Source organism: Lucilia cuprina, chromosome 5, assembly GCF_022045245.1.
Source record: "Lucilia cuprina isolate Lc7/37 chromosome 5, ASM2204524v1, whole genome shotgun sequence".
NCBI lineage: Eukaryota > Metazoa > Arthropoda > Insecta > Diptera > Calliphoridae > Lucilia > Lucilia cuprina.
Window position 1 is genome coordinate 51,589,999 of NC_060953.1, and position 20,092 is coordinate 51,610,090.

General features: G+C 30.3%; 1 long non-coding RNA gene across 2 annotated transcripts in view; it reads right to left on the minus strand.

The window, feature by feature from the left end:
* Nucleotides 1-19,731: 19,731 nt before the first annotated feature.
* LOC124419939 overlaps nucleotides 19,732-20,092 on the minus strand; it is an 80,094-nt gene continuing 79,733 nt past the window's right edge. For both annotated transcript variants that reach the window (XR_006940930.1, XR_006940931.1), the window contains exon 3: nucleotides 19,732-19,900. This is a non-coding gene — a long non-coding RNA (uncharacterized LOC124419939). The remainder of the gene's footprint in view (nucleotides 19,901-20,092) is intronic.

Here is a 20,092-nt window from a genome sequence, read left to right on the forward strand (position 1 = left end):
TCAAACTGTTCTTATAGTTCTTTTAAAACTGAAAGTTTGGTACGCTATGCAAGTATTTCTACTAGAAGTTCCTCCATTCCGTTACTACTTACCGCGAGGTTAACATTCCTTTTGCGTAATTAGGGGGCCTGAATTGAGAAATCTTTAAAAAGTTCCTCCTGAAAGGGGGTTCTATTATTATCTACATTGCTGTCGAGAGGATAGACACAGTGTTTGGAGTGAAATTGTTTCGTTTAGTATAGTCGAACAGGATTTGAATGCAATTGTGATTGAGTATTAGGACATTTGTGAAACCAACCAATGGGATTAATTAACAGTTATATTGTTTATGAGAAAAAAGACTAACTGATTAGCACGAAAACTTTTTGGTTTAGTATAGTGAGATAGATTTATATATGATTTCAGATGCAGGTCTATTAATCCAACAATTGTGAACTAATCATAATATTGAGTTGTGTGCATACTTCAAGGATTATTCAATTATGGCTACGAGCCTATATCGGAAAGGCACTATTCTTAATCACAACTACAGATAGAAACTTCACTGGGAATTTATATCTAGTTTAAAAGCTGACATGGCATGTCTTCAACAAGAAAATTGCTTTTACAGATTTTGGTGTTTTATGATTAAATTTTAAGTAGATAACATAGTATTCCTTTGAACACATTAAGTAATTTGTAATATTTAGATTTATTTTGTATTTCCTTTTCCCATTAGCTGTAAAACTCGAACCAGTCTCTACGGCAATGTATTAGTAAATGGTATTTTCCTTTTAGGGTTTTTCAAATTTCCTTCTAATTAAAATACACTAAAAAAAATAACTTTGCATTTATACTCCCTCTTGTGTATTTAAAGATAAACAACTTCTAGTGCAACTAAGTTAAAAAGAAAAATATTTAAATATTGATATATTTTGGGTTTTAGTCATTATATTCACACGGTTATATAATATTTGTATGTTTGTTATTGTTGTTGTTGATATTTTCGTTTTTCTGGCAAAATTAAATCACGAAATTTACATGCATGATATAATATTAAGAGTTCCTGTTCTTGTTTGAAAACAGTGTAGAGCAAAAAAAAGTGAATAAAAATTATCAAAAATTTTTCAAATGTACAAAAGCTCTTAAAGCTTTTCAAAAAAAAGTGATTATAACTGTAAAGCTTTCAATTCCGATATTTTCACTCAATACCGAATGAGAGGGTGGTGATATTGTTTTAAAACTTAAACGATCATTATCTTATACAGGTCCCAGGAAACTTATTAATGTAAAACACTTTAGTGTAGTAGTTTATCATATCAACATGTTGGACCTTTTCCTTCACAACTTTTGTTCTCTACTGTACATAGTTACATATGTAGTCATATAACTCTTATACACAAACATTCGATTTTTATATATATTTTTTTAAACAATTTTCTCAAAAAATCTAAAGACAACTTAATTCGTGTTCAAAATAAAACTTATCATGACAAAAAGCCAATGTTCTCTCTTCAAATAAACAAAACTGCCATAATTCATGTCAGCACGAATTTATTTAATAATTTTTCCCCCTCTGCTTTAATATTAAATGTTTTTCGTTGCGAACTTACATTCATTACAAGTTTAAAAATGTTGCTAATAATAAAAATAATTTTTTATTAAATATTTTTTTTGAATAATTTAGTTTGTTTTAAATTTTTCATAAAATGCCAATATATATAGTAGCATTGTTTACATGTCAGTTTAATTTTGTTTGATACGAAGTTCAAGACAATTTTAAAATTTATACAATTCATAGTTTAATTAGTCAAGTTGTTAAGTTTTGAGTTTAAAATGTGTATAGAAAAAAAGGAATATTTATTGAAAATAAAAAAAATAATATAACAACGGAAATTCTTTACATACGAATAGTAAAAATCCATTAAAAGCTTTTAACACTTGACAAGAACTCAGTTCGTATTCAATGTTGTAAGTAGTAAAGATTTCTTACAGGTTTGTTTTTAAAGGAATTTAAGTTCAACTAAAGTTATGCTACACTAGATTTTGTGAAATTTCACTATGATCAAGGAAGGGTTAAATTATGAACGCATACAAAGAACACCCTTTAAGTTCCGTAAGAAAACTTTAAATTTGCAAAATACATAAGCTGAATAAATAAGCTGAAGATCAAAATAAACCTTTTTTAAATACGAATTTGAACTCAGAATTTTTTCAGCACAAAAATCTATTTTTTTGACACCCTAAAACATAGCGTAGAAAGCTTTATTTATAAAGTTTTTTTTATGTCATTTAAATGCTTATCCTGTCTACATAATTATCTTCTTTTATATGATCGGAAAAGGAATCCGATTCGGATTCCTTTAGAAAAATTGTCCATTCTCCTCTGGATTTGAGTTTTTTTCATATTTTTAAATTATTGACATTTAAGATCTTTTAATCCTTTGAAAATATGTTGTTGGTAAGTAGTGTTGTTGTGGCGCAAATCTACATGATCCTGTATCTAAAATATCCCTATTTACGCCTTGTCAGCAGATTAGCTTGAAAGTTGTAACGAACCATTCCTTTCAATAGTTTTCGTCAGGAATTTTTCTTATCCCTCCATGGATCCGCACCTATCTTGTCGTCAAAGGCTTGAGTAGTACTGTGTAACTGATTTGCTATAAAGACGAAACGATCCATCATACATTTTCTCAATTACTATTTCATTAGGAAATTCCAATATCATGTTTGCGCACTTTCTTTAAAGTTCACATCCGGTTTGATAAAGAATCCTAACTTCTCGAGGTCTTTAGGAAGTATCATACGAACCGTGATGACTTCGATATACTTTCCATATCTATGAAGAATTGTGACACGTATAGGATCATAAATGCAGATCTATTATTGTGTCTATATCTTGATATCAATCTGCAAAATTTTAATTTTAGATCTAAAAGATTTTACAATAGCTTCCTCTCGTGTCTCAAATGATTTGATAGAAAATGGGCTTGATTCTTTTTATTGAAGATCTTTTGTGTTTCGCCATTCATGAGTTATGAGAGTTGTAGTTCGATGTAAGAATTAGAACTCTAACCAAGATTCCTGTTAAACAGTTATAATGATAGTTGATCCAGCCCCATTAGTCTAAGATCATTAATGGAATTTCTAAAAAAAAATAGTGTCTCTCTCTTAAATTTGACTAATTGCGACTGATATCTCAATCATTGATCGCAAATGTTAATCCATTATTCCTGAAAACGCTCTGGATGAAAATAATGCATGCATGTATGATCGTTTTGGATCAAAAAGGCCAATCGATTACTCTGTCTACTACATGTCAGGGAATCAACAATTTTCATTGATGAGTTAGGTGAAGTCTTAACTAATTAGATGTGAAAACTGACCGCATATATCACGGATCATACATAAGGATGGTCTGATCTCGGTAGGTTTCGTAACCGTAGAACATTTAGTAATAACAAATGTTTACAGATTATACTTCCCATAGATTTAAAGATCTGATTAATATTTGGTCGTAAATACTAATTCGTAATCAATTATATTAGTTTAAAAAGCAAAGGAAAGTCGTAACATCATTTGGAGCATCAGATCTGTCTTAAAAAACAGATCAGTTAAAGTAGAACCGTTTCAAGTCTGGATAAAAAATTTGTTATAGTTTCTAATTGTTTTAAGAGAAAATAGAACAAAATGATTTGCCACAGGACTTCAGAATATGAAAAAAGGGATTAATAAGATCATTATCATGATCGTCATATAAAAAGCTCTTGAGATTCTTTAAGACATACCCCCATATTCTGCATAAATGCTTAATAAAGTTTTGGATGGTTTATTGTAGGAATTTTGTATGGAAAATGTGCGTAATAAACCTAAAATAAGCGATTAATATCTTTATGAGTACGGGGGTTCGCGATTCTTACTTGGTCATTTATTTACAGTTAATGCTGACGTGATTTTGTTACAATCTGTATAATATGCGACATTAGAAAGATTATCATTAAGTGATGATTATCTACAGTAGTGTCAAGGTCATTCTCAAAAAATTTATCTATCCAACCAGATGTTTACATTGATCGAAAGAACGTAGAGAACGTTAGGACTGATTCTATGCTGTCACAATCAATCTGATCATTTTCTAAATCGTTGAAAAATAAAGATCAAACGCAAAGGACTTTCGCTTCCTTCTTCCATCATTCCCCATAAACTGTTTCAATTTTCCTCAAATTCTTTTACTGGTCATTATATGGGGGCTTATTGTATGCTGCCACTACACAAATGCAAAGGACTTTCCCTTTTTTCTTTCATCATTCCCGATAAACTGTTTGAATTTCCCTTAAAATCGTTCATTGCTCATTATAGGGTATTTTAACAATCAAAAAACATGATTTGCAATGATACAATATTTCCATAAACAAACCAGCGACCAAACAACACGCATGCCTCTGCATTCATGCATATTTTCAATGCAACCCGAAAAAAATCCCAAACTAGCGTCAAGCAGTCTATAAGAGAATCTTTATGTTTTTTTTTCTCGTAATGGAAAGGAAGGACATCCCAAGAAAATTTTATAGTAGCAAACACAAGCAACACAACAAAAAGAAATCTTTTAAAAGTTGTTTTACACTTCACCTAATTGCTAGTTAATGTTTGAACCCCTGGAGGGGTGTATCATTTGTTGGTTTTTGTTTTTTTTTTTTTTTTTTGGTCATAATAATAACATGAGCCTGGTTGATACCATAACAAACAACAAATGCAAAGTAGCAATCATGTGATGAGATGCCAAAAACAATAATACCAACAACATAAAAAGTAGCAGCAACTTTTGTTGTTGAGTATGGTAGTAGATAAAATTACTATATTGTATACCAAGGAGTTGCTGCTGCTGCTCCACTTTACTTCCACACTTGGTTTATGAATTCGTGTACATTTTTTTCTTCTTACGCTTCAGGTTGTTTTATATGCAAATTACGAACGATTTTTTGTTGTTGTTGTTTTTGCTGTTTTTTGACCGTCTTCTCTAGTTGGCACATTGTTTAAGCATTCGTTCGTTACGAATCATGTGTTTAAGTTTTTTCTTTTTTTTTTTTTTTTGTTATCCGGTATTCTTGTTAAGTTGTATCTCCCCATTTGTATGTTTGTTTAGTTGTAGTTTTTTGTGTTGCCACAAACTTTTTATTTAAAGTGTCTGAAGGCGGATTTGTTAGCTTTTGACATGGCTTTTAGTTAGTTAAAACATAAGGCGGCACATCTGTTTTAAATGAGAATGAGAAGAAAAAAAAACCTGAGAAAAGAAAGAAAAACTGAATTTACATATAAAAAATACTGAAATTAATACGTATGTAAGGAAAATGTGTGTATGTGTGTGAGATTGTATGAAGACTAGTTAGGAGGTAGGTTTTTAAAGTTCGGAGACTTGAAGATAATACCAGCAAAAAAGTTTTCATTTATTTGACAGAGATTCAAAATATTATACATTATATCGTGATCATAGGAACATTCGCAAATAAGTCCTTTTTTTGAATCCGTAAGATTCTATAATATAAAGTTCCAAAAGGTCTTACCCTTAGATACCCCTTAGATAAACATATGTGAAATATTTGAATGATTTGAATAATCTTAAAAGAGAGGATTCGACAAGAAGATTGACAAAATGATGAAAACTTTTGTTTTATAGAGAAGTTTTTAATAAAGATTAAAATTTTAATGGCATTTGCTACACTTTAGTTGAAACATTCACTTATTATTTTACGGTGGTCTTTTTTATCCATGGATAGACAGGCCTGTCCGAAGAGAAAGAATTAACCAACCCATTAGGTATAGGATATATCAGTCCTTCAACCAACATTCTTTCCTCGCGATTTTGGATATTAAACGACAGCTACTACGTGGATCCCGAAAGAACTTGGGGCAACTGGCCACCCCTAGTACCAGATTATCTGGTGCTCTGGTTAAACCCCATCATTCTAAGGCGAAGCCGAGGATACATTTAACATCACCAGTTTATAGTCCCGGCAGATTCGAGGAACTGGTAGCAACTCTATACACCGGGATTTCAATAACACCAAGCTGTCCCAGGGGGGAAGAGGCAGCTGACAGTAATAATCAACTCACTATGGTAGTAAATCGAATATGTTTAATAATATTTCAATATTCGGTGACCCGCATGAAAACCAAGTTACTTATTTTATATGAATCAGCTAGCCAGCTTTAGTCAGTTTATCCCCAATAGTAGCTGCATGTTTTGAATGTTTTATCATCTAATGAAGCAACTTTACAAATGTTCGAATAGCTATTAAAGCAGAAAGTTAAGCTGGGTGTAAATATTCCGAAATTAAAAATAGGTAAGATGCCACGCCCATATACAAAATTTACATTACTTAGAGACTTTAACATCTAAAGTCCATGGTTTATATTGATATCCATGTCAAGATTTGGGTACAAAATGAACGGTAGGGCTATAGTGTATCACTTCTCATATGATTTAAATACAAAAATACTTGTATCTGGGAAATCGTGAATTCTGGAAAGAATTATAGCTTACTCTTAATTTCAAAATTTCAAATAGACGAAATGCCACATAGTAAATATCAGAAATTTCAACGACTACGGTTGGGTTCATAGTAATGTATACCTTATCAAATCTGAAGAAATATACCCAGGACACTATCGGGACTGTTGTGCGCTCGAAAGTGGCCTGCTGTTCTCAGAGTTATTATTATTTTTCAATGTTCAGAAACTCTGTTTCCAGAACTTAATTCCTAACAATTTTTCAATCAGGGTAATTGAGGATCTATTTCGACGAATGCTATAATATTCAAAGTTTGAACAAAATATTAATATTAAAAATTATAGTTGGGTGTGGCCGACCACATAATACCCTACACCTGTTACACTTGGTTTTGCATCTTTTTGTCAAGATTCAAGTATATTAAACATAATTATGAACTTCGGCGGGTTGAGTTGTATGGAGGCTAGGTGAAATTATAAACCGATGTTAACCATTTTCAGTAGACTTCGTCTACGGTATCATAGAAAATCTTGTGCCAAATTTCATTGAATTATCTCCAAAATTACAACCTTTAGCCTATAGTTGTATTGGGGCAAGGTGAAATAATATACCGATCTTCAAAAGGCTTCATCCCTGAGACAATAAAAGATCATGTACTAAATTTTATTAAAATATCTTTAAAATTGCGATCTGTAGTTTGATTACAAGGTTTACATGGACGGACGGACCGACAGACAGACAGACAGACGGACATAGCTAAATCGACTCAGAAAATGATTAGAATTGGTAAACTTTAAGGTGGGTATGCTTAACAAACATCAGCACAAACCTAATATACCATCCGCACTAAATTGGTCTAGGGTATAATTAGTATGTTTAGAAAAACAAAACAGTTATAACAATAGGTGCAATAGCGTGCACCTCCATATGAATTAAATACAATAAATGTGGCCTCTGGTAGTTTAGTACTTATTGTTTTAGTCTGGTAGACCGGATGTGGAGGGTTCGATTCCCACCTTTGGCACTGGGTAAGGAGCGCACAACAGGCCCGAGAGTGGCCTAGGTGTATTTTTTCGAATTTGATGTGTATATGTAATTCCTCCTTTCAAACTAACTAACTAAAATACAACAAATCGTATATATAGGAAACTATTCGAGCCTGAAAAACTTTGACATTAATGTAAACATTTGTGTAATATATTGGTGCATAAATAAGAAAGGGATCTTATGAAAGCAAAACTACTTACATAACAACCCTCGCACCTAGATGCATTTCCTTTAGCGGTATTAAACAAAAGCCCAAGCAGGACGTAATTCAACTAGACACAAAATAAATTTAAAACAAACAAAATGAAAAACGAACTGTTGAAAAATTATATGAACGTGAAAAGAAACCTGTAACTTTTTTTCGGTTTCTTAGCAAAGATTTGCCTACAAAATTGTAGACAAAAAAAAAAGCGAAAAAAGTGAAAAAATGAAACATAGAGACTGAGTCTAATTAACATTTTTAATGTTAAAATCTTGTAACTTTGGTGGTGTTTTCCACTAAAAAGAAAACGAACGTTAAATTTTAAGAAAAGTTGACTTTTAATTGTTCATCGGTATCAGTTTACAAATGCGTGTAATTGAGTTAAAGTGATGAACATTAACGCGGAGGTGTAACTGGTACACTGGATAAATGCTAAGGATTGGTTGGATTAGTTTGGTTTGGTTGGTTTGTCCCGGTTATCTTACATTTACTAAATAGATAAGAATCTAATCTTAAAAAGTGTCAAAAGTTAAATTAAAAACTTTGTTATATTTGAAAATGCTTAAACGATTTTGTTACGTTTTAATTGAACAATTTAATTACATTTTTTTTGTTTTAGTTTTTGTGTATTTTTTCACTCTAGAGATTGGAGTTTAAGAAAGAAAAATAAAGAATTTTTTTTCAAAATATGCAAATATACATATGGCGCCATTTATAGCTGATGGAATAGATTTGTATATGTGTGAGTGATTTTATTGTATTTTTGTATTAAATTGTTTTACTTAAATGTAGATGGATAAAATTAAAAGATTTCAAACATGATGTCCATATAAATTTCAATTCATTAAAGCCACGCGTAATGTATTAAGAGTTTTTGGTATAAATTTTGCTTGACCACAAACATACAAATCTAAGAATCTTATAAACTGGTCATCCCCCTTACTATAAGGTTTTAATTTTTTGCTATAAATCCCTTCACATATGTATTGTATTAGAGTTGACATTTTGGATAAATACTAAATACATCTTTAGCCTAAAGTCATAATCACCGCAGCTCTTCTTTTATTATTTCAAGGCTTAGTCCTTGCAAAAGGGATAGTTAGCTAAATTTTAATGATTTTATTAAAAAAAATTCTTCCTTTTTGTCACTAACTGCTATTTTTGCTTTAAATTGTGCTGCTTGCAGTGCCTGTATTAAATTTTTTTTGACTTATTATTCTTGACTGCATGTCTGTCTGTCTTTATTTTTATGAGCATTTTTGCCTGCCTTCCAGCTACTACTGTCATCAATAAAATTTATTTATTTCTGTTTTTTGTTCGACAAAAAAAATATTTCAACTCCTTTAGATGTGTTTATTTCATTATCTTTATTATTAATATTTTTATGTTTTATTTTTTGCATTTTTTCTCTGGGTTTTTGTTTAAGCATCTGATTAACGTTTTAACTATTACTGAGACTTGCCGACGCCTGGCAGTTTAAGAATGAAGTAATTTTTTTTTATTAAAATTTACTTCAAGAGTTTTGTAAAATTAGTTTAATAATAAGAATGTTACTTTGTTTTAATAATTTAATCATTTAATTTTAATCATTTAAAACTATCGATCTTCAGACGAACATCAGAATGTCCCAACAAAAAAAGAACTTCCAAAGAAGCGAAAAAGAAGTAGAATTTACTTCATGGAAAAACTGAAAAAAGACCTGAAGAAATTGTGATTTTAACACAGGCTTGTCATAGGAGGGATGTTCTTTTTATTTAGTTCCGAATTCACCACATCTGAAATCATTCTCAGGAAGTAATTTTTATGTTCTTTTTTTTTGGAAGTTATTTGGAAGTGAAATTGTAGTATTATAAATACAACCTAAAATTTTAAACAAAATTGTATTCTTTTTGCTTCTTTAGAAGTCAATAAACATCACTTTAACAAAAGATAAACAAATTCACTTAGTGCTAGTTTTGAAGTAGTTATAAATGTTATTCTATTGGAAGCAGGGATGGAAAAAGAGATTATGTCTCAGTATCAAAAAATATTGCAGAGGGTACTTTTTTGGATCGCAAAGTACTAAATTATTTTTTTTGCTAAAAGTTTGTAATTTCTAAAATATATTCGTTCGTTAGAAGCGTCTAACATATTGAAACTTCTTCATGCTGAATTTCATCGCTATACTCGTGCTGCTAATGCAGTTACGCTTGTAGAAGCTGTTTTCTGTATGGGCGCTATTATTATGCGAAATTTCAACAATCTAACTCTTCCCGTGTGGTGTCCCTTTCATGATTTCAACAAACAGACGGACGGACGGACATGGCTAGATCGTCTTAGAATTTAATAAGGACCCAGAATTTATATACTTTTATGGGTCTATGACCAATATTTCGATGTGTTACAAACCCCATCTTTTTTGATGGTGGGTATAAAAATTATTTTAGCAGACAGATTTACTACCGGTTAAACGATAATCAGATATTGAGATTGTATCCCTGAAAGTATCAAATAAGTCTCGGGAGTATCACGGTACTTTTGCACATCAAATAGTATCAAAAAAAGTACATTGGTATTAATTATGCCATCCCTGATTGGAAGTACTTCTTTTTTATTTTTGCTGGGATTATATAAGCGATTGGATTCAGTGTTACGAAAATTCATACTACTGACTTTATTTTTTATAAAATTTTGAGATTAATTCAATCTTGGAAATCTTTTATTCCATATAATTTTTATATTTTCATGGTCATAAGGGTTTATAAACTTTAAGTGTCCATAATTTAATCAAGTATTTTGTACTTAATTTAAGTAAATCTTTGAAGGGAAATTTGAATTTTAAATATGGAAATCCTTGTTCAATGTCTATATTTTCCTAGAGATATTAAGCATTCCTTGTATAGCTCACCTAATTTTCGTTATAAATTCTTTTTAACATTTATTTATAGTAAATTTTCTTATGACATCATTTTGAAGTTTTAAAATTGTCATGAGCTGGCGGCGCGGCGGTATCCTTTCTATAACAAATAAAAAACACAAAAAGCGCAAAATAATGTTGAAAAAATTATGAAATCATAATCTAGTTGAGAGCTTAACAGTGGCTTTTTTATTTTAAGAAAATTAAAAAAAAATGTTTATGAGTATATGTTCATATGTAAATGTATGCATTTGTAAAATCTTTTAAGATAAAATCATGCCGCTGAGATGAGGATGAATGTAGTAAGAAGGTTGGTTGACACAAAGAAGTCATTTAGATTTCAGTTGTGGTTGGTTGCTGTCGTCATAGTGTTGTCATAAAAATTTCAATTGCTTGAATGCTTTGAAATATGCGGAGTACAATTTCCCACGTTTTCTCTGGGAGTATTTTCCTTAGATAGATAGATAGATAGATAGATAGATAGATAGATAGATAGATAGATAGATAGATAAATAGATAGATAGATAGATAGATAGATAGACAGATAGATAGATAAATAGATAGATAGATAGATAGATAGATAGATAGATAGATAGATAGATAGATAGATAGATAGATAGATAGATAGATAGATAGATAGATAGATAGATAAATGGATAGATAATGACCGAGCTACGGTTCCCACTGCTCCTTAAATTAGCAGATATTCAACTGTTAAAGCATTCATTGTAAATAATCTTTACAAAGTTCATTTTAAGCTTTCCTAGTATAAAATCTAACATTTCACATAAAATTAATACAAATATTTAAAAATCGGCTACATTAAAGTTAATAATTCTTTAACTCTTCATTAAAAATACCCACCATTAACAATATAAATAAAAAATTATAAATTACCTAAATTGACCCTTGGATTATAGTATTCAAACCATCAATCATACGATACATTCCAAAAGAAAACTTTTCCTGCAAATAACAACATTCTAAGAAATGACATTTTATATTAAAGAAAAATACTTAAACAACAACAATAAAAAATAGCATTTAAACATAATTTAATGACTCATAAAAAATATAATTTTATTATTGATTATTAACGATCATCAATAAACAGTACGAGTTGGAGTATTTAAACCAAACATGTATCCACCACTTTTCGTGCCTTTAATGACAATCATCTTCATACATAAATATAAATAATTATTAAGAATAAATTTTATTAACTGCAAATGGTTTCTGAAAGAGAAATTGTTTTTTTTTTTTCATTTTTCTTAGGCTAAAAACAGTTTTCTTTATACTTAGTTATTTATTATTGTTTTATAAAGGTTTTGTTTCGTTTAGTGTTTTTTTATGAATTTGGCAACATTAACATGTAGATAGTGTCAAGACCCAGATATGCAAATTGATTTCAACTGAATCGATCGATGTATAATAAAACAGAAAATGTAAAAAAAACAATCAAAGTTTGAACAGAAGAAAAAAAAAATAACAAAAAATTCCACGAATTATACCGACACAGGTGCAACATGAATATAAATTGTTTTTTAAATAAAATAGAAAAACTACAAATTGGAAAAGAGGCATTAAATACTTTGTTTATTTCTTTTAATTTTATTTTTTATTTGTTTGTTTGAATGACGACAATTTTAATTCAAATATGAACAAAACTTAAAGATTTTCATAAGGCGGTAAAGTGTTTACTAGTAACCAATTATGCACTGAGAGAAATGCATAACAAATCACTATAAAGTAACTTTAAAATTGATATTTATGAAAAATCTAAATTGTTTGTAGATTCCTAATAAAAGTTCATATTGTAACAAAGTTCTTTTTAACATAAAAATGAAATTCGAATTGAAAAAACCAAAATCCTCTATAGATCAGTCACAAGTGATCTATAGATATATATAAATGAATGTTTTGAACACTCATATTTTCCATCAAAAATCGATTTTTATATGAAATAGTGTGTTCCTTGTGTGAGTAATGTTTATTTCATGGATTCGTACTTCAGTCTAACGTTTCGTCTCTACGTGCTATTGTCGACTCAACAGAAACTATTCTATCTGCGTGGTTTGTAAATGGAAGTGATGCTTTTGCATTTTGGAAGTTTAACAACGAGGCAGCAATGATTCGACTATTCGAGTACTTGATTCGTGGACTATTCGAGTACTTGATTCGTGGAGTATACGAGCAAAGTCCACGAATACTGGACCGAAAATTCCAATGTGTTTCTTACACGCCATGGCGTTAGTAAGTCGTCAACCCAGTGGTTGAAAAAGACCAACTGAAATAAGACCCACACAGCAGTTGTTCACGTAATTCGACATTCATAAGAAATTTTGAATCGATCATTGATCTTCAACACACGTTCGAGAAAATTTTGCATCAAAAATCGATCTTTAACATAAAACCCTTAAAATCTACTAAATACTGCGTTAACTCAAAAAAACATTTAAAATCTGTGATCACTGATCTCTTATATTTTTCTTCATAAAACTATTTTTATATGAAGCTTTACATAAAACCCCTAAAATCGACTAAGTACTAAATATTCAAAAAACATTTAAAATCTGTGATCACTGATCTTTTATCCTTCAAAAGATCACAAAAATCTGCAATCACAAACATTTTCTTTAAGTGTATTTTAGAAATAAGATGGGAAAATAGAAACTAATTAATATGTAAAGCGTATAACGCACTTTACGCACATGTACGACTCATACTACTGAGAGTTGTACGAGTCTATTTTGTCACTCTTTATTGTTTTGTTTACAACTGATTCGTTCATAGGATTTGAAACTTTTTTTTCATAAAAATTTTATTACTATTATTGTTATTACAGTATTAGTTAATGCTAAATAGTATTATTTTTGTCGAAACAGTTAAAAAAAACAAACGCAAACCACAACAATATGTATAAAGAAACATACAACAAAAAATCTTTATCACTGGGGGAACTGTCAATGATTTCCAGTGAATCAATCATTTGTTATAATGGAACTGACTGACTACCTTAGAATTAAATGATGAATGTCAGTGGTTATTTATATACTCATAACTACACCTACACATACACATACATTTACATTTGAATAACTATCTGTGTTTGACGCTATGGATGATGATCACTTACTACTGGCGTTCATTTAAGACAGTTGCCAATAATGTTAGAAAAACAACAACTATTACAAGACACTCCTTAGATCTTTGTACCGCCAGTCACCCTCTCATAGAATATAACTATAAAAAAAACCGAAAGAGTCACATTTAAATTTAGAAAACTATTTTTCTGTATTTAACTTTTTTCCCAGTTTTTTATTGTTATTTAAAGAAAGTTCTTAACATTTTGTAAATAGATCTTTTTTTTTTAATTTGTGTGTGTGTGTATGAAAGATTTTTTTCTTACTGTCATGGCGACATATTGTGCATATTGAAAATGGTCATTATAAGACCCAGCGAGGAGGCACTCACTCACTCAGTCACTCGTTACTACGTTGATCTAGTGTTGTTTATTCATTTAAATGAAATATAAATGGAAAAACTAAAAAAAAAATCGTTTTTATTTAACGTCACCGAGTTTAAACCCTCAATTGTTGCTGTAGTTGGTTGGCCTGTATTGTTTGTTGGTTGGCCGGTAGGTAGGGTCGGTTGCTTGGATGGATAGATAGATGGATGAATGTTTGGTTGGTTGGTGGTTTGTTTCACTTGTCTCTGTGATATATGAGCATGTGTAATACGTTGTTGTGATATTCACATGTAAAGTACATTACTGCGCTTATAGTACTGTATAGTCATTTAACCCAATAAACAAATATGACTGACACTTCTGTTGATCGAATGTTGATCTTATGTTGCCTGTAGATCTGCAACTGAATTTTTTAGAAAATAATAATACTTCTTTAAACTAGATGTAGAAAATTTGTTAACTATTTATTAATATCGGTAAATATCTGTTATTACTCATATTTACCATCACAGATCGATTTTTTACGGAAAACATAAAGTCAGCTGCAGATCTTTAAAGCTCTCTAATAAAGAAAATCTGTAATATTTTCCAATAAAAATCTATTTTTATAATGAAAAGCATAAATAAAATCTACAAAAGTTCCTTAAGGTACGATCGATTTGAGAAAGTAAAGAAAATCTTTAATCATTGAATTATTTCATCAAAATTTAATTTTAGTATAAAAAACCTAAGATCGCCAGTAGATCCTTAAATACAGCACCAATTAAGAATATAGAAAATCCATATTTACTCATATAAGTATATCTTTATATCCCATACTACGCATTTTGTCGATGCGGTTCAATTTAACTTTTTCTTCAGAAATTAACCTATAAGCGTTTATTATATTGAAAATTTTGTGAATAATAGTCTGTTATATATTCCCCCCGGGGGCATGTTACCTTGGTGATGCCTCCACCTTGGTGTTATTGCAATCCCAGGGAATAAAGATGTGGCCAATATCTGTAGTGTGGCCGGGACTAAAAAATTGGTTACAGTCTACTGCCTGGCTTAGCCCTTGTATAGATTGAAAAGTTGTTAGACCAGAACACCGCATAATCTGGTACTACGGGTGGCCAGTTGCCCTCAGGACTATGTCCCGGCTGTCAGGTTAAGGTTCCTTCGGGATCCACGTTGTGGTTTAAACCCAAATTCGCGGGAAGAGTAAGTTGCGGTTAAAAGACTGATGTAAGGTAAAGTCAATATTTTGGCATAAGTTCGGTGCTGTTGCCGAAACAACAGATACCCCACAGAGGAGTGACTGTGGGACTAAGCGTTGGAAATGTGTTGGTATTAATAGTATATGGTACGGGATGAATGTGAGGTACGGCGAGCCTCACCCCACCCGTCTACCTAGAATGAATGTGTCGCACGTTTTTCTCTCGTGAATGTGTCGTATGAATGAGATGTGTGCTGGGTTGTTTGATGATGGATGAAAGGCATCATATACAAATGATACCATTCAATTTTCCTTCCTTGTCCAGATATGTTCAGAGTATACTCTGTTCATATCAGAATTACCGCAGTGTGCCCCTGTGAGTGTAATTCGTACGTCGGTCCACCGGTTACGTCTCTCCAATGGTCAGAGACTACATAGCTCAAACAAATTGAAAAAAAATATGGAAATGATCCCCAAATAGGCGTTCAATTGTAAATAGACTCTCTCAATTTGTTATTACTTCGTTATGGAGGGATGATCGAGGAAGGTAAGTGGAATTCGTCTTAAGCGTATTGCTATCAGCTAAATCGATGTTAAATCCTACACGGTAAAAACTGGAGCTTTTTAATTTTACTTTTGAAAGCCCCACATATGGATGTTACAGCTCGTACAAAGTAGATATAAGCTTTCGTATGGACTTCTAAGGAACAGTTCTTTATAATCTTAAGGTCGCTTAGGAATTAAGTGCATTTAGTGTAGAGTTATATGAGATCCCTTTTATCGATAATTTGAACTTCGTTTTGAAAATCGAATTCGCAAGTTACCATTCGGTTTTTGCTAGAAACAATCCTTGTAAAAATACAATTTTATAGAATGTACACAGAGGGAAAAAAAAAGAAATTGTATATAAGCCCGGTAACAAATTGACTCCAAAGTGTTTATAATTTTGCAATTACATTGATTGTCAAATTAAATACGACAATATTCGTTGTCGATATCTAAATTTTATACACCTCCGTTGTCTAAATGTTAACAAACGTGGTCAAACAATTCGTTGTCAATAGGTATTGAACCAACAATATTTGTTGGAAATTTTCACCTTAAAAACTATTTAAACTACGTCCCTTTTTATTCCATAGCATAGTTATGGAACTAGTTCTGAGTTTAGGTATTATGCACAAGACAAGGTTGTTTCTACAAAATCGGGGTATAAACTAAAAAAATCCAATGAACTGAGACATAATTGCATTTCAAATGTCAAGGTACATTAAAAACAATGATTTCAAACACCGCTCTAGATATCTACATATATCAAGTGCTTTATTGAAAAATTGCCTCTTTCACCCAGGTATTTTGTTGCGGGGTCAAAGATCAGATTTTTTTTAATTTAAAATAAACTTTTTCCAAAGTTTTAGTTTTTTCCTTATTATTCTTTAAATAAATTGTTTATTGGGTTATATTCTTTTGCATTTTGTTTGTCATTATCCGCCGTTAAATTTTGTTTTTATTTATTTAATTTTTTTGTGATTTTGTGTAACTTTTGTGTGTGTGTGTGTGTGTGTGAGCGTGTGTGAATATACAATATATGGTCATTAGGATTTCAAAAAACGTATATATGTTTATTTTTTTATTTAATTTTTTTTATATTTTATTTTTTCATAAAAAATGTAGAAAAAATTTAACGTTCCCAGTAAACTCTCTTTGAATACGTAATTCTTATTTTTCAAAAAAAAAAACTGAATAAAAATAATGCTCATACTTGTAGTTATTTGTAAACGCAAAGACAAATTATTTTTATGTTATTTACATACATTTATTTATTTTTATATATGTACAGATGTATTTAACATTATTATTGTTGTTGTCATCATCATACAACTGTATGTAAATAGTAATGTAATTTTTTGTACATACATACATACATATGTATGTATGTATTTATTTTTCATTATATTCGTTTATTTTTAAGTCTTAAACGCCTGCCTGTCAGCCATGTTGTTTTATTTTAATTTTTCGGTTTTTATATATTTTTTATTTTTGGCCCCGAAATTATGCACATGAGCCTGAAATTTATGAGTATGTATTAATACTTGTTTATTTCATTTGCATTAATTTTTTATATCAAAAGATTTAAATTTAAATAAGTGTCAACTCATCGTCGTTGAAAGTTCTCGAATTTATTTCGTATTTGTTTGTATTTTTTATCTTTGATGAGGAGAAATTTTTAATTTTATTCATTTCAATTCACTTTTGGATATTTGTAAATAGAGTTTGTTTTGGGATCAAATTGAAGGACCGAAGGACAGTTCTAGTTCAGTTCTAGTTCTAGTTCAGTTCTAGTTCAGTTCTATTTCAGTTCTATTTCAGTTCTAGTTCAGTTCTAGTTCAGTTCTAGTTCAGTTCTAGTTCAGTTCTAGTTCAGTTCTAGTTCAGTTCTAGTTCAGTTCTAGTTCAGTTCTAGTTCAGTTCTAGTTCAGTTCTAGTTCAGTTCTAGTTCAGTTCTAGTTCAGTCCTAGTTCAGTTCTAGTTATGTTCTAGTTAAGTTCTAGTTAAGTTCTAGTTCAGTTCTAGTTCAGTTCTAGTTCAGTTCTGGTTCAGTTCTAGTTCAGTTCTAGTTCAGTTCTAATTCAGTTCTAGTTCAGTTCTAGTTCAGTTCTAGTTCAGTTCAGTTCTAGTTCAGTTCTAGTTCAGTTCTAGTTCAGTTCTAGTTCAGTTCTAGTTCAGTTCTAGTTCAGTTCTAGTTCAGTTCTAGTTCAGTTCTAGATCAGTTCTAGTTCAGATCTAGTTCAGTTCTAATGTAGTTCTAATTCAGTTCGAAATATCTACATTAAGATCTATTATTTTTATTGCTTAATATTTTTGAGATTAATAAACAGTTTTTCTCTATCAAACTTACCTCCAAATACATATACATACTTTATATATATTAGTTCGTCTGCATTTTTATTAGTTTATGTACTTGGTACATCTCCTCAACAACATAAACCACAACTTGTTAAATATTTATTTTTATGTCGTACTCCCACATGCCCCACAACGTATTTGCTGAAGAAGCAACAGCAACAGGAGCTGTTAGAATGGCAAACGTACGAAATGGAAAGAAGCCACCCAAACATAAGAGTCATAAAACAAAACGACAAAACAAAAGTAATAAAAATAACTAAAATTTAAAGAAGACCGCAAAAGTAGAAATGAAAGAAAGACGTATTATCGTTTGTCGCCATTAGTTCTTCTTTCTTCATTTAAATGTGTTCCTCTAGAATTCAAATCCTCATAGAAAAGGACAAAAGAAACAAAGATGTATAAACTCCTATAAAGTCATAAATTTAACATATAGAAACAAGCTTTTAAGGTGAAGAATATTAAGGATAATCACAGCTTATAAGAAAAAACTGAAAGTTTCGGAAAATGATTTAAGAAATCTATATTTAATACAAGTTTTCTCCATAAACTGTAAATTCCCCAAATAATCTCTTAAATGCAGCATACATACAAATAAAAAATACCAGTATGAGTGTATGAGTGTATGAGTGTGCATAATATGTATATACTATGTACTTCTTTTGAGGGTAAAACTCCAGTACTTGTGTAACTTAATCACCATTTGAGTGTTTTATTTGCACAATGGTTCCTCAATTATGCAGCGTTATGGCTGTTTTATTGTACATTCAAATTATATACCCAGAATCATTATTATTTACTGCATACATTAGAGTATGTACATATATTCATCTTCCGAATTTCGACTGTTCTTCTTTCGACTGCAAAAGTATGTGTGTTTTTGAGTGTGTGTGTTTGTGTGTAAATTGTATATGCCTCCCAAGGTTTATGCGTCATGTTACTTTAGTTGATTAGTGTGTTCCTCGTCCTTAATCTTTTTGGCATTTGCTAAAATTTATTCAATTTCTTTTTCACTAGAGGGGAACATGTCTGTCATTTGTATGTCGCAGTATGACAGATTCTTTTTGTTTACTTTTTTGATATGTGTACATGAGAGTTAGTTATATTTGTTGCAGGTTAGTGTAATTATATTAGTGTCTTTCGGAATATTAAATGCTCATTTCGCAGGATTCAAATTGATTAATTTGTAATTTGATCTAATTGAATGGTAAATAATAAAGAAATTCATGTCAAATTTGTATTAATATAAAATAAGAAAAGTAATTTACTTTACGATATGAGATTTCCGTACATATCTAAATTATTCCTAAGCATTTATTAACAAATCTAAAAATTATTTATACAGTTACTGAGAAGTCATATTTTTGGTTGAAATATTAAATTTTCACGAAATATAAACAACACAAAACACGAATTATCGTGAAATTTGGATAGATATTGTGGGAAGTTTATTATTCATACATTCTAAGAATGGTATCAGAAATGTGTCTTATGTTAGTAATAACTAAATAAAACGCAATATAAGTAATAATTATATTATATATTTGTATTATAAAAAAATTCAATTTTATTAGCAAATATATAAATAATAGGGATATATAAATCAATATTTTTCGCTGGGTATTAAATTGATCCAACATGTAGAAGTTAAACACTAATCACATCCACTTTATAAGATTTGCATGCTTAATTGAAAAATCCTGAAAGTAAACAAGAAAATTACAGTTATAAGTTAAACAATATTGCATAATAAAATGATATGTAGACACTACTTAGTGTAGACTATTAGATAGATAGGTAGATAGATAGATAGATAGATAGATAGATAGATAGATAGATAGATAGATAGATAGATAGATAGATAGATAGATAGATAGATAGATAGATAGATA